This window comes from Mauremys mutica, chromosome 3, assembly GCF_020497125.1.
Source record: "Mauremys mutica isolate MM-2020 ecotype Southern chromosome 3, ASM2049712v1, whole genome shotgun sequence".
NCBI lineage: Eukaryota > Metazoa > Chordata > Testudines > Geoemydidae > Mauremys > Mauremys mutica.
The window spans coordinates 44,442,847-44,455,205 of record NC_059074.1 but is presented as its reverse complement, the minus strand read 5'-3'; the positions used below and the strand labels follow the sequence as shown (position 1 = coordinate 44,455,205).

The window sequence follows — 12,359 nt, the reverse complement described above, 5'->3', positions numbered from 1 at the left end:
GTAGGCCTTTTAAAGTGAATAGTAATCAGCGTGACCTAGAGTAGAAGAATTGGACCCAGAGACATCTGTTTTGGATATCCTTGATGGATGCCATCTTTTCTCCTTTATAAGAGGAGGAAAACGTCCACATTAAGTCTGTGTGTGTGTCTGTGCACATGTGCTTGCAAGTGCACATCTGTCCATACAAAAGTGAAGAGAACAGAAAAAAAAATAAATTCTGTCCAAGACATTTCTATTTTTATTATTAGTTGAATTCAGAACATTCTGCTTACTTGTACTTTTTTATATTTCTAGCTACTGAATTAAGAGTAAACAAGTTTGTGTATTTCAATTAATATCATCTCATATTGGCCCTGTTGCTTAGTGCCTTGACTGTAGGTCCAGCTGTTTGGTCGAAAGAAGCTGAAAATGAAAGTACTTTCTCCCTTCTCTTAATGAGGCAAAATTCATTCCTGTGCAGATAGACAGCACAAGACCAATGTCTTACTTCTTCACTGATCACCTGCCCCAGAAATGGATGAGACTTGGAAACCTGCTGGTGATGGTTCAAATCCTAAATCACCTGACAGAATATGTATTTCAACTCAACCTTGAACATTTCTTAACGCATGAAATTACCACATAACATTTTAATATTCATATTTTGCCCTTTTCACTTATAAATACTGTATAAAATGACTGTCTATTCTTCAAAGGTGAACAACAACGAAAATCAGTCTGTTGGGCTTTTCATGTGGATTTTCATTTTTCTTTTAATTCACCAATACTGTTTCCACTCAACCATACAAAGGGCAAGTGTCTGAAAAAAAAACCCAGTATTATATGGATGAAGTTCAAACAATTTTCCAGTCATGTGATTCTGTTATATCATTCTGAGAATAAGAGTGCCTCTGTTTTTCATTTTCACAGGAGATGAAAAAATATGTAAATTTCACCTGAATATTATGGCCAGTTAGAATGCTTTTGAATTGTTGCTATGATTTCATGATGATGTTTTATCAAATAAGAAAGTTGTTGAACATTGGGGGTGGGGAAAACTATTGCCATTTCTAAGTTGCCCCCTACCACATGGAGAGCTTGTGAAATGTAAGAAATGAAGGATGGGATGATGCCTGCATTATTTTATAAATATATTTTCATCTATTTTGGTTATATTTGTGTTGGTTGCTGTGTGATTACAGAGGGGTTACCTCCAACAGAAGCAGACAGCCTGGAGACCAGAAAGCAATCAAAGACCTCTGATAGCTCCCATTTATCAATACTTAAAAGACAACACAGATAACTGCTCTGAAGTCTACCTCCTAACCTCCACCCAGCCCCTCAAGTTCTATGCTTCTAATAAGGAGCTCTCAAACCACATAGAATATCCCAGATATAAATATCTATTACACTGAAAAATGAGACATACTTTCATAAGAATAAACTCCACAAATTAGAAAAAGATCAAAAACTAGGAACAACAAAGTAACCTTACTATAATTTTGTGACAAGAACTATAGGTTTTATTAACCTATAATGATAAATGAAATACTTCAGGTACTAGCTCTACTGCAAAATGACATGTTTCAGCACTATGGTCAGTCCATGGAAGTCATTTTCTGTATTTACCCTCATTAATCTCAAGACAAATCACAGTTTAGGAGGTTAGAGGAGAGAGAGAGAGAGAGAGAATAAAAGTTCATGCTAACATCTGTATAGTTATTTTTCCCCCTATTTTCTCCTGCTATTAATTTTCCACATTGGGAATTACTGCAGCACAAGGTTAGGACAACTTCCCTACACACTAGCCTCTGATCAGGAAGGTTCATGGCCCCATTCATCCAAGTACTCCAGACATTTTTTTCCCCTTAAAATGACCTTTATCCAGAAGGTCTAATTTGTCAAGCCCCAATATATCCTTGACACATTTCTAAAAGTTTTTCAAAGACCATATTTAGGTGTTTTTTAATACTTGATTGATCACACTGCATAATAAATACATGAGCTATGATGCAAATAAGTGAACGTTCTGTGTGTGATTTGAGTCAGATTGTGGTGAGGAAAAAATGAGGGTAGTGTAAAGGAATACATTTATTACAGTTTTTTAGTGGTCCAGATTTGCAGAGCTCCTGATAAATGTGTGTTCATATGTATGTGTCTGACCTGAGCTTCGCATGTGCATATGTTCAGTCTTAGCCCTCCAACATGTTGGGATTTCCAAGTCTCACAAAAAGGAAGAGAGAGGGCAGTGGTGTCCTCTTTGAACATCCTGTTGTAGCCCAAAACACAGGGTACAGACCATAGTTGTGATGCCTTAACTGGCTATATGGGCACTGGATTCCAAGTTGGCCTTCCTATTGGTTTATCCCAGTAAAAACCATCTATGGGCCAGGACAAAATTTTCACCAACATCATAAACAGCATCATAAAGGAAAACAGCATCATAAAGATTTTCCTAGACTGTGTCAGGTATAATATATCTTTCATGGCCTTTGATGTTCCAGTGGCAATAATATTATTGAGGAGCTGAGCACTCAGCTGAAGTAGATTATCATCTGCTCTGAAATCAGGCCACTTATTTAGATACCCAATATGAATTCAGTGTTGCCACTCTCACAATTTTATTGTAAGTCTCTTAATATTTGACATTTTTTTGTAAAGCCCTGGCTCCTTGAGCCAAGTGATTACATTAGAATCTCAGTTTTCTTTTTTTTTTTTAAAGTTGCTAGCCTTCATGGTTGCATTAAAAAGCTTGAAAATGTGACTCCGGGTGTACCCTAACGGTTTAGAGATGAGACTGTAAACAAAAAGAGACCATCTTTTTAAAAAAAAACCCTGATATTTTTAAGCAAATCTTGTGGTTTGGTGGAGAGCTTGATTTACAATTTTTGAATACTTGGAGTTGGCCATACTGATTTGGTTAATTAACTTTAAGCCACACATTTCAAAAATTTGCCCTAAGCTACTGGCAAGTTTGAAGTTTCAGAATTAAGCTATTTTCAGGTAGAGTGGAAAATATTTTCAGAAGAAAGTCTTGATGTATGAAAAATGCTTATTTTGATATCCTGATAACTCAATATGCTATACATATATTTTTCTTTAGATTTCCAAACAAACAAATCATTAAGAGCATATGAAAAAAGTATAGTGCTAAAAATGGTATATTTACTCATCCCCATTACTAAAAACTTGATTGACCATAATCTTGATGTGCATTTAACTCAATGGCAACACTCATCCTCATTAAAGACTGTCAGAATTATATTAGGTAACATGAAGTAAAACTGTAAACAGAATGAAAGTCTGCAGTATTTTTCAGTGCAACATTTGCCAGGTGTGTAAGAGTCCTTAATAAAAATTTATGACAAATAGATATGGCACTAGACAGCTCAGACATTAGAAGACTGACAAGTACTTTAAATCATGTTTGATGGTCAAAGATTGTTGTGGTTTAAAGTAAGAAAACTGAAAACTGCACACATAGTCCTGTTCCTGAAATCCCTCTGCTGCTGCCAGTTCATATTAATTTGACAATTTGTTTATGTGCAAGTTGGGCAGTAGATTTTAAACATGATCCATAATGAAAAAATGTCTTATTTATCAAGGCATATGACAACACCTAGGCGATATTTCAGGTAATTGTATATATTTTTAAGCCTAACATTATAAACTTGAGAAAAGCTTATTTAATTTGGCTTTAGATTAACTATACTTGACACTTATATAGTATCTGTAATGGGTTACCAGAGTTTGCCTGAAACATCCAGCTCTTTACAAAGGTTAATCTTTCTGGGAAATGGTTAAGTGGGTTCTGCCAACTCACTAATGCAGTGGGGTCATTCCATTGCTCTACATATGCAATAGTAAAAATTATTTCAAGCACTAGCTTGATCACACTGAACACATGCAGAATTTTCTACTCCAGGCTTTTTTTTTTCTTTCTAAATTAAGTAATTTAATATATTTCTTTTTATGTAGATAAATGTATGTCATAAAATATGCAGGATTTACAGGTGGTTAGGTTAACAGTGCTATAGGCAAATTGTTCATTTAAACTGGTTTAAGTCTTAGAGTAGTTTTAAATCAAAGGAGTTAATGCAAATTTATATGGGTGTAACAGACAGCAAAATTTAGCTCCACTTTTAATAAAAAACAAATCTAATTCAACTATACAACCATTAAAATGGGTTATTTTTAATTTAGGGGGGAAGGGAAATACCCCCATCTAAGCAGGGGTGCAGCAGTGTTGCCAACTTCAAGAGATCAAAATTCATGAGTCAGACCCCCCAAAATCATGAGATTGGCCCCCAAATCATTACATTTTAAAAAAGGATTATATTGTGTTTTAGGTCAGTCTCATATTTGAATTCCCCCTGCCCATCCCTAGTGTGTGCACATGTGACAGTTAGTGTTACCCACTCTCTCGCATACTGAATAGGGTGATTTGGGCCCCTGCTGCAGCAGCTCTTCCCCCCCACCCCGCATCTGCCTATCTCTTGCCCAGCAATTAACCCTGTCCCTCAATCTCCCATCAGGTCTCTTCTCCCCACCCAACCCCCCTCAATTCAATTCAGGCCCCCCTCCCCCACTTGGATCTGCGGATACAATGGACTTGGGGATTTTGCCTTTTGCCTGTGAGGGAGGAGGAGCTAATAGGCTGTTGTGGTCTCTTGTATCCACTTCATATAAAGGCATCACAGACATGCAACACACAGCCTTCTGCTGCTGCTACTCTGCGTTCTGTACCCTATAATGGGGGGGTAGCTTGAACTGTGTTTCCAGGATGCTGTGGGTTTGATTGACAGATTTTTACATCAGGAAGGAATTTTTCCTTTGAGGCAAAATTCACAAGGCATCCAGTGGGTTTTTTCACCTTCCTCACAGCATGCTGAAGGCGCAGTTTTATGTTAATAAGGCATATGGGCAAGATTTAAAAGTTGTAAGTTTGTATGTGAAGTTTGTAATTTCCTCAGGACTTGAAGCCAGTCTCCAGTGCAGGAGAGAGGTTCAAATGGGTCAACTCCTAAATGTGAACATGATTAGGGGATCTGGAAGATGGGTATTGGACTCTTAGCCAGTAGGAAGAAAGGAAGAACTTTAGTCTTTGCAGACTGAGATAATCATCCTGTAACCTCATTCCTCTTTGTGTGTGGAGAGGGAGAGGATTCAGGCTAGGGCTTATTCTCAAAGAACCAAGCGTGAAGATTAGTTATTTTGTATATGGCAATTTAACATCACACATGAACCAAAGAAATGCCTGATATTTTGTGAAGGGTTTAGTCCACTCCCCATTAAGGTGCAATCTTCCACTTTAAAATCCAATTCTGTCCATTTTTCCATTCTCCTGCATGTCATGCTCAATTGACTATTCAGCTATTAAATAGTCCCAATTAGACTTTGAAGTTCACACCTCAGTGAGATGAATAGAGTGGAGGAAGAGTGAATTTCCAGCTATATAGTTTTTGTTTAATTGGGAGACTGCTTTCTGTGATGTTGGCAGCAGCAGTGTGAAGGCTGTGTATTTCCAGCAGAAACAACTTTGATTTTGCAGAACATTGCAGAATGCAGCCAGAACTGCAAAATCTGTAATATTTTCACACCCACATTTTTTGCTGTTTCCAGTATGAAGGCAAGTTTGCTCCACCACCACCCTGTTTCTTTTGTGGGGAGGATTTTGCTGTGTGTGTTTCACTGAGTCTTTTAATATCTTCCTCATTCAAACTGTCTCAGAAGCATCCTGAGAGCAGAGACAGGGATTGGTAGCTCTCTCACCCAGGGCCAGCTCTGGCTTTTTTGCTGCCCCAAGCAAAAAACAAAACAAAACTGGCCAGCAACCGGAACAGCAAAGGCGGGGGGAGGGGAGGGGAAACCAACCTGCCGCCCGGCTGGAGCAGCAAAGGGGGGGCCGGGAATTCCGGGAAACCTGCCGGCCGGTCGGAGCAACGAAGGGGGCTGGCGGGGGGGCACGAAACAAACCTGCCTGCCGGACAGCCGGAACAGCAAAGGGAAGAAAAAACAAGAAAACAAAAAGAAAAAAAATACCTGCGGGGCGGCGGAAGCACGGGTGCAGGGGGACTCCCAGCCCTGCAGACCCCGGGCAGCAGTGCGCACACCCCAGCTAGCGGGGGAGAGAGGCGGAGAGAGAAGGGGGGCAGCCAGAGCTTCCTTAAGTGGGGCGCTCGCCATGCGGCCCCTCCCGCTGCGCCACCTGCTGGGAGGGCTCCGCGCAGCTCCGGTGGGCGGGCAGGGAAGGACGCGGTCTGCGTGCCGGACTTGCTGCAGACCTGGCACCGCTCCCAGCAGCTCCCCTCCTCCGCGCCGCCGCCCCCTACAGGGTGGCTGGAGCAGCAAACCAAAAGAAAAAAACCTGCAGGGGTGGCGGAAGCGGCGAAGCGCAAAAAGAAAAAAAAAAGGTTTGGATGGAATGCTGCCCCTTGGAATCTGCTGCCCCAAGCACCAGCTTGCTCGGCTGGTGCCTGGAGCCGGCCCTGCTCTCACCCCCACTATGTGATTTGCAGAGAGGAGAGCTTCAGGGTCAGCTCATCAACATTGCTTATTACTCCAAAACTACAGCCAAGCTGTGATATTGTCACTTCTCTGGAATAGTTCCTGGAGAGTACTGGTTGTTGACAAAGGGCGCTGTATCAGGCAATGTTCAACTGTTTGCCTAGGCCATTGTTTCTCAAATGAGGCCACTGCGGATTTTTTTTTCTTTTTCTTTTTTTTTTTTTTGCAGTCATGACAGTCTCCAAAGCATACATCTGACAAAGTGGGTATTCACCCACGAAAGCCCATGCTCCAATACATCTGTTAGTCTATAAGGTGCCACAGAACTCTTTGCTGCTTTTCCAAAGCATGGATAGAGATTGGAGGGGGGGGCAAAGCAGCAGCCCCTCCCTGCAGTGCCCAGCTGTTGCACCTAACTAGCCATTACCAAGGGCAGTGAGGTGCACTGCCTCAGTGTTTGTGCTGACGCCACCTGGGGGGATCAGCACCATGCACCACACAACCCCCTCAGGGGCTCCAGGCAGTGCCTCTGGAGATATGTGGGACAGCGTGTGCAGCACTGGACATGACTCTTGTCAGTGGAGGTGGTTGCAGCATTCAGTCACTGGAGTACTCCCCTGGGCAGCTCTCTTGCTCCCCCCACCCAGTCGGGGTCCGGGCAGTCTGGGCTCCACAGGTGGCCAGTGAGTTCCCGATCCACCTTCCCCAGGGCGGGCTCATGCTGAAGTGCCGCAGGAGGCAGGGACAGGGAGATAGGTTTGTCATTCTGAGACCACCAAAAAAATTGTAGTGACAGACCTTGGTCTAGGCTCCCCACATTCACATTTGGGTAGGGAGTAGGGCATTCCCCAACTTGAACTTGGTCATATTGTCACCAGACTTTCCCACACCAGCGCTCACTCAATTTACTGTACACCAGTGTTCTCATTTGCGTTCTGTGCTTGGAGTGCAGGTTGTCCAAGGTCATCAGCATTTCCCACCATTTTGTTACTTTGTAGCCTCCACATTGGTATTTTGGGGGTAAGGGATTTTCAGCCGCAAAGCTCTTTCTGGGCTTCAGCCTCTTGGCTGGTAGATTGTATCCATGCAGTGGGTCACCTAGATCATGAGCCTGATTCTTCTCTCGCCTTTTTACTCATGGCATCCTGGTGGTGTAATTCCTGTGAGTCAGTATAGTGATGACATGTCTTTCAAGTAGGGTGACCAGACATCCCGTTTTTAAAGGGACAGTCCCATTTTTTGGGACTTTTTCTTATATAGGCACCTATTACACCCCATCCCCTGTCCCATTTTTTTTCACAGTTGCTATCTGGTAACCCTACTTTCACGGGTCAGCTAAATAATTGTAGGTGCTCACCGACCATGCTCAGAAATGTATTTATAATCAACCAACTTCTTGACTTTTAAACACTTTCCTCAACCTAACAGAAGCACTTCTCCTTAAGGACCAAAGTTTTAAAAAGTCTCAAGTTTAAAATGAAGCCATTTTTGCTGTGCCAAAGTTTAAAAACTTTCTCTAGCCTTGTAAGGAAACGGGAGGAGGAAGGAGCAAATTTTCACCATTAAAATCTTTAAAAATGATACATATTAATGCAGTGTTCACAGTATTCTCTACACTGCTCAGTAAATACCATGATAATTTTATCTTTCCAAGAAGGTTTTCAAGATTTTAATTGTGAAATGAATACATAGGCCCTGAATCAGTAAAGTGCTTAAACACATACTTAAGTCTCATCTATTTCAAAGGGATTTAAACACATGGTTAAAGTTGAGTATATGCTTAAATTCTTTGCTAAATCAGGGCCATATTGTATATATTCTGCTAAACTTTTAAATTATTACTGTATTGTATACCACACTGAAATACATGTCTCATAACAAGTAATTTCTTACCGTACCTTGTCCCTTCTCTTTGTGTTTAAAATTAAATGAGTCCACCTTAAAACTCATAATTTTTTACTTTGTTGAAGTCTAGCCAACACTGCAGTTTAGTAACTAATATCACCTAGCAACGTGGCCCTTCTGTTATGAATCATGTTGTTTCAAGTCAGTAATTTCTTGTAGTTTCTTGTAATTTATCATTTAGAAATATATAAAAAATAGACCTTGATTGAAAACTGCAATAATTTCTTGGGGGAAAAAATTCCTTCCACCTGCCTCCCAATTTAATCAGCAGGATTAGAGCAAAAAAACAACTTTACTAAGCTTTATGCTATGAAAGATTTCAGATTCCTTTTTTAGTCTCTAAAAACACTCACATTTTATGGCACTTAAAATGTGACACATGCTACCACTAATGTCTTCAAAATACAGTACAACTTAATTTTTATATTATCGGTAAAGGGATTTTCAGTGTTTGTATCTTTGCTTGACTTCTATTTTATTCAAATGAACACATTTCCAAGTACTGCAACTTTCATTTTTATTATTTTTACAGAAGTTTTTACAATAATAATAATGAGTTTATCATTTGCATTAATATAAATTTCTTTCACAAGTTATAACAGGGTTTAAAAGAGAACTAGATGGAGGTTAAGTCAATTAATGGCTATTAGCCAGGATGGGTAAGGAATGGTGTCCCTAGCCTCTGTTTGTCAGAGGGTGGAGATGGATGGCAGGAAAGAGATTACTTGATCACTTCCTGTTGGGCTCACTCCCTCTGGGGCACCTGGCCTTGGCCACTGTCGGCAGACAGTATACTGGGCTGGATGGACCTTTGGTCTGACCCAGTATGGCATTCTTATGTGTTGGATAGTTTAAATGTCATAGAAAGTTTACATAAGGCTTAAAAGAGAAACTGTTATATGCCCTATACATCAAATCTTGCTATTCTTATAATAGCAATCATTATTTTTGTGTGCAGTTCCTTGAAGGGATGACTTGGATGAGTAAAGATTACTCACATGAGTAAGGGTTACAGAATCAGGTCATATACATATTAGCTTGCTGTTTGGCTGTCTTATACAGTACAAACACTTTGAAACTTTAAGAATTGCAAACAGCTCTTCAAATAGCATTTTTAGGGATGAAAATGTAAATTTGCACATTACTCTAAAACATCTTTGAATTACATTTACCAGTAAGTGCAGAATAATGTTTTTTAAAATGTCCCTAATACTGCATTGTCTGTGAATCAAGTTTTCTAAATCTTCTTAGAAGTTGTTAAGCATGTCATATGAAAGGAATTCGGTGTTCATATTTCCTCAACAAATGACATGTAAAGAATTTGAACGTTCTTTTGATGCCGTATGGGTTTTTTTTAACCTCAATTTTTATAGGCTATTACCTTCAAGGTAATTTTTTAAAATACCTATGACAGATACTTAAAATGAGCATTGGTCTTGTATGTTGATGTAAGCATTTTCTGACAGATAATTATGACACCTTTTACAACTATTTAGACACTAATATAAAGAAATGAATGTGTCTATTTTTCATCTTGGAGAAAGTGGAATACAATCAAAACTTAGATGTATTCAATAAAAATCTTAGCTATTTACAGTATATCCAGTATCTCTGTATGAATAAAATCTAGATAGATTATCATTCTTATTTATACAAGTAGGCATCAGAAACAGTGTGTTATGATGCAACTTGAAAGTATCATTAATAGTATGAAATAAAAATAGTTCAATACTTTGTAAAACCATGTGAAGCTTCTGCTGGGAGGGTCTTACACTGTAATATTTCATTTGTTACTTCTTTATTTATAAAGATTCTGTGTAACTGTTTCTAATGTTATATTGCTTTTAAATTTGGCAACCTTTGCTTAAACTGGGGCCCCAGACGTAACAATAGTTAAGATTTGGGCCAAATAGAATATTTGTTAGGCCAGACCTAGAGAAAGTACTTGTATGTATACTATGTATCCCATCCGCTTGATGTATTTGATAACTGAATCCACTTCACACCTGGTATGAACAAAATATATGGAATAATCTTTAAAATGAGTCAGAACCTCGCAGTCTTTTTTTTTTTTTTTTTTTTTTAAAGGGGAGGGCTAATATGGGAAGAAGCACAGACAGTACATTGTTTTGCCTGGCCTTACAAACAGTACTCACAACTCATACAAATACACACATAGTAACAAATGCCTTAAACATACACACATCTAATGAAACAACATGAATCTCTGAAGGGTTTTCATTTGCATGAATTAATAAAAAGCAAAAACAGTGATACTAGTGTTCCTATTTATAACTTAGGCTATGTCTACAGTAGAGGCCTCACAGCAGCACAGCTGTACCGATGCAGCTGCGCCTCTGTAAGATCTCTCATGTAGCTGCTCTATGCAGACAGGAGAGGGCTCTCCTGTTGACATAATTAAACCACCCCCAACGAGTGGAGGTAGCTATTTCAGTGGGAGAAGCTCTCCTGCCAACATAGTGCTGTGCTCACTACCTCTTATGCTAGTGAAACTTATGTCGCTCGGGGGGCATTTTTTACACACCTCTGAGCAACATAAGTTTTGCTGACATAAGTGGTAATGTAGACATGGCCTTAGAATCTGATAGTTTACTTTTGGCACACTACCAGTGTAATCTGCAGGTATCAATCTTCTAGATCAGCGGTTCCCAAATTTGTTCTGCCACTTGCGCAGGGAAAGTCCCTGGTGGGCTGGGCCGGTTTGTTTACCTGACGCATCTGCAGGTTCCGCTGATTGCGGCTCCCAGTGGCCACGGTTCGCTGCTCCAGGCCAATCGGAGCTCCTGGAAGCGGCGGCCAGTACATCCCTCGGCCCGCGCCACTTTCAGCAGCTCTCATTGGCCTGGAGCAGCAATGCACGGCCACTGGGAGCTGCGATCGACCAAACCTGTGGACACGGCAGGTAAACAAACCAGCTCAGCCCGCCAGGGGCTTTCCCTGCACAAGCGGCGGAACAAGATGGAATGGAGCTAACCTTATTGTATTGATTGTATTTGTTGGTTGTGAAGAAAATAGATCTACTTTAAGCACAGAGATTCATTTAGAATACTCTCATGGTGTAACATGTATCATGTGCTATGGTATTGTATTTATTGGATTCCATTGAATTGAGTGTATGTGAATAAGATTACTGTTACTGATTTATGATGATCAAACAGCAGCAAGCAGCAGTGTACCATACAGTCTGTTTTTATGATTAATGTGGACTCATTTATATTTTGCGCATACATAGCAAAATGAATTTGTCTGTTGTCCAATACTTGGAATTAGATAGTTAATTATGTAGTTGAGAATGTTCAGCGTGTCTGTGTGAAATATTCCATTTTTTGTATGAGAGAAACAGCTTCCATTATTTTCTCAATCACTTTTTTCTAGCAGTGAATTGGTATTCCTTCATCACATATCATGCAGGGATCAGTTTGTAATTAATATTCAATTTTACCATGCTTCAGCAACTGAAAGCTTTAAAATTTATATTGATCATGTTAAGAAGTTGAGAACACATTGCACTCTTGATATTATATTTTTCCTGTATATATTAATAAATGCTGCTTTGCTAAGACAGCAATGTTGTCATTTCCCGCCTTTAAGCTGGTAATACTATGAGGACATGGAAACCCAGCCCACGTGGCTGTATGATTTTATTTTAAGACTAAAATAGCATAGATGAACTAAATTATTCAGAATCAATGTGAATAGTAAGTAATCTATTCTAGCAAAACATTCTTAAATGAGGTGGATGGTGGAAAAGACTACATCTTGTTGCTCACATTTGCATCCATCTAAAAAGAATCTTTACACCTCTTGTTATAAGGTGTCTTGACCCTAGTGAAAGGTTATAAGGAAAGGTGTTAACCCTTCTCTCTCTGGTGGAAGGATGTGTGGGAAGGAATCAGGGAAAAAGGAACTTAAGTTACTTTTAATTCTTCCAGTGCTTGTCTTCCCAC

The 12,359-nt window shown here is 39.8% G+C and overlaps 1 protein-coding gene across 1 annotated transcript in view; it reads left to right on the top strand.

The window, feature by feature from the left end:
* The window catches only part of CSMD1 (CUB and Sushi multiple domains 1), a 1,651,174-nt gene that overhangs the window by 397,771 nt on the left and 1,241,044 nt on the right, over nt 1-12,359 (top strand). The gene's annotated exons all lie outside the window — the stretch shown is intronic.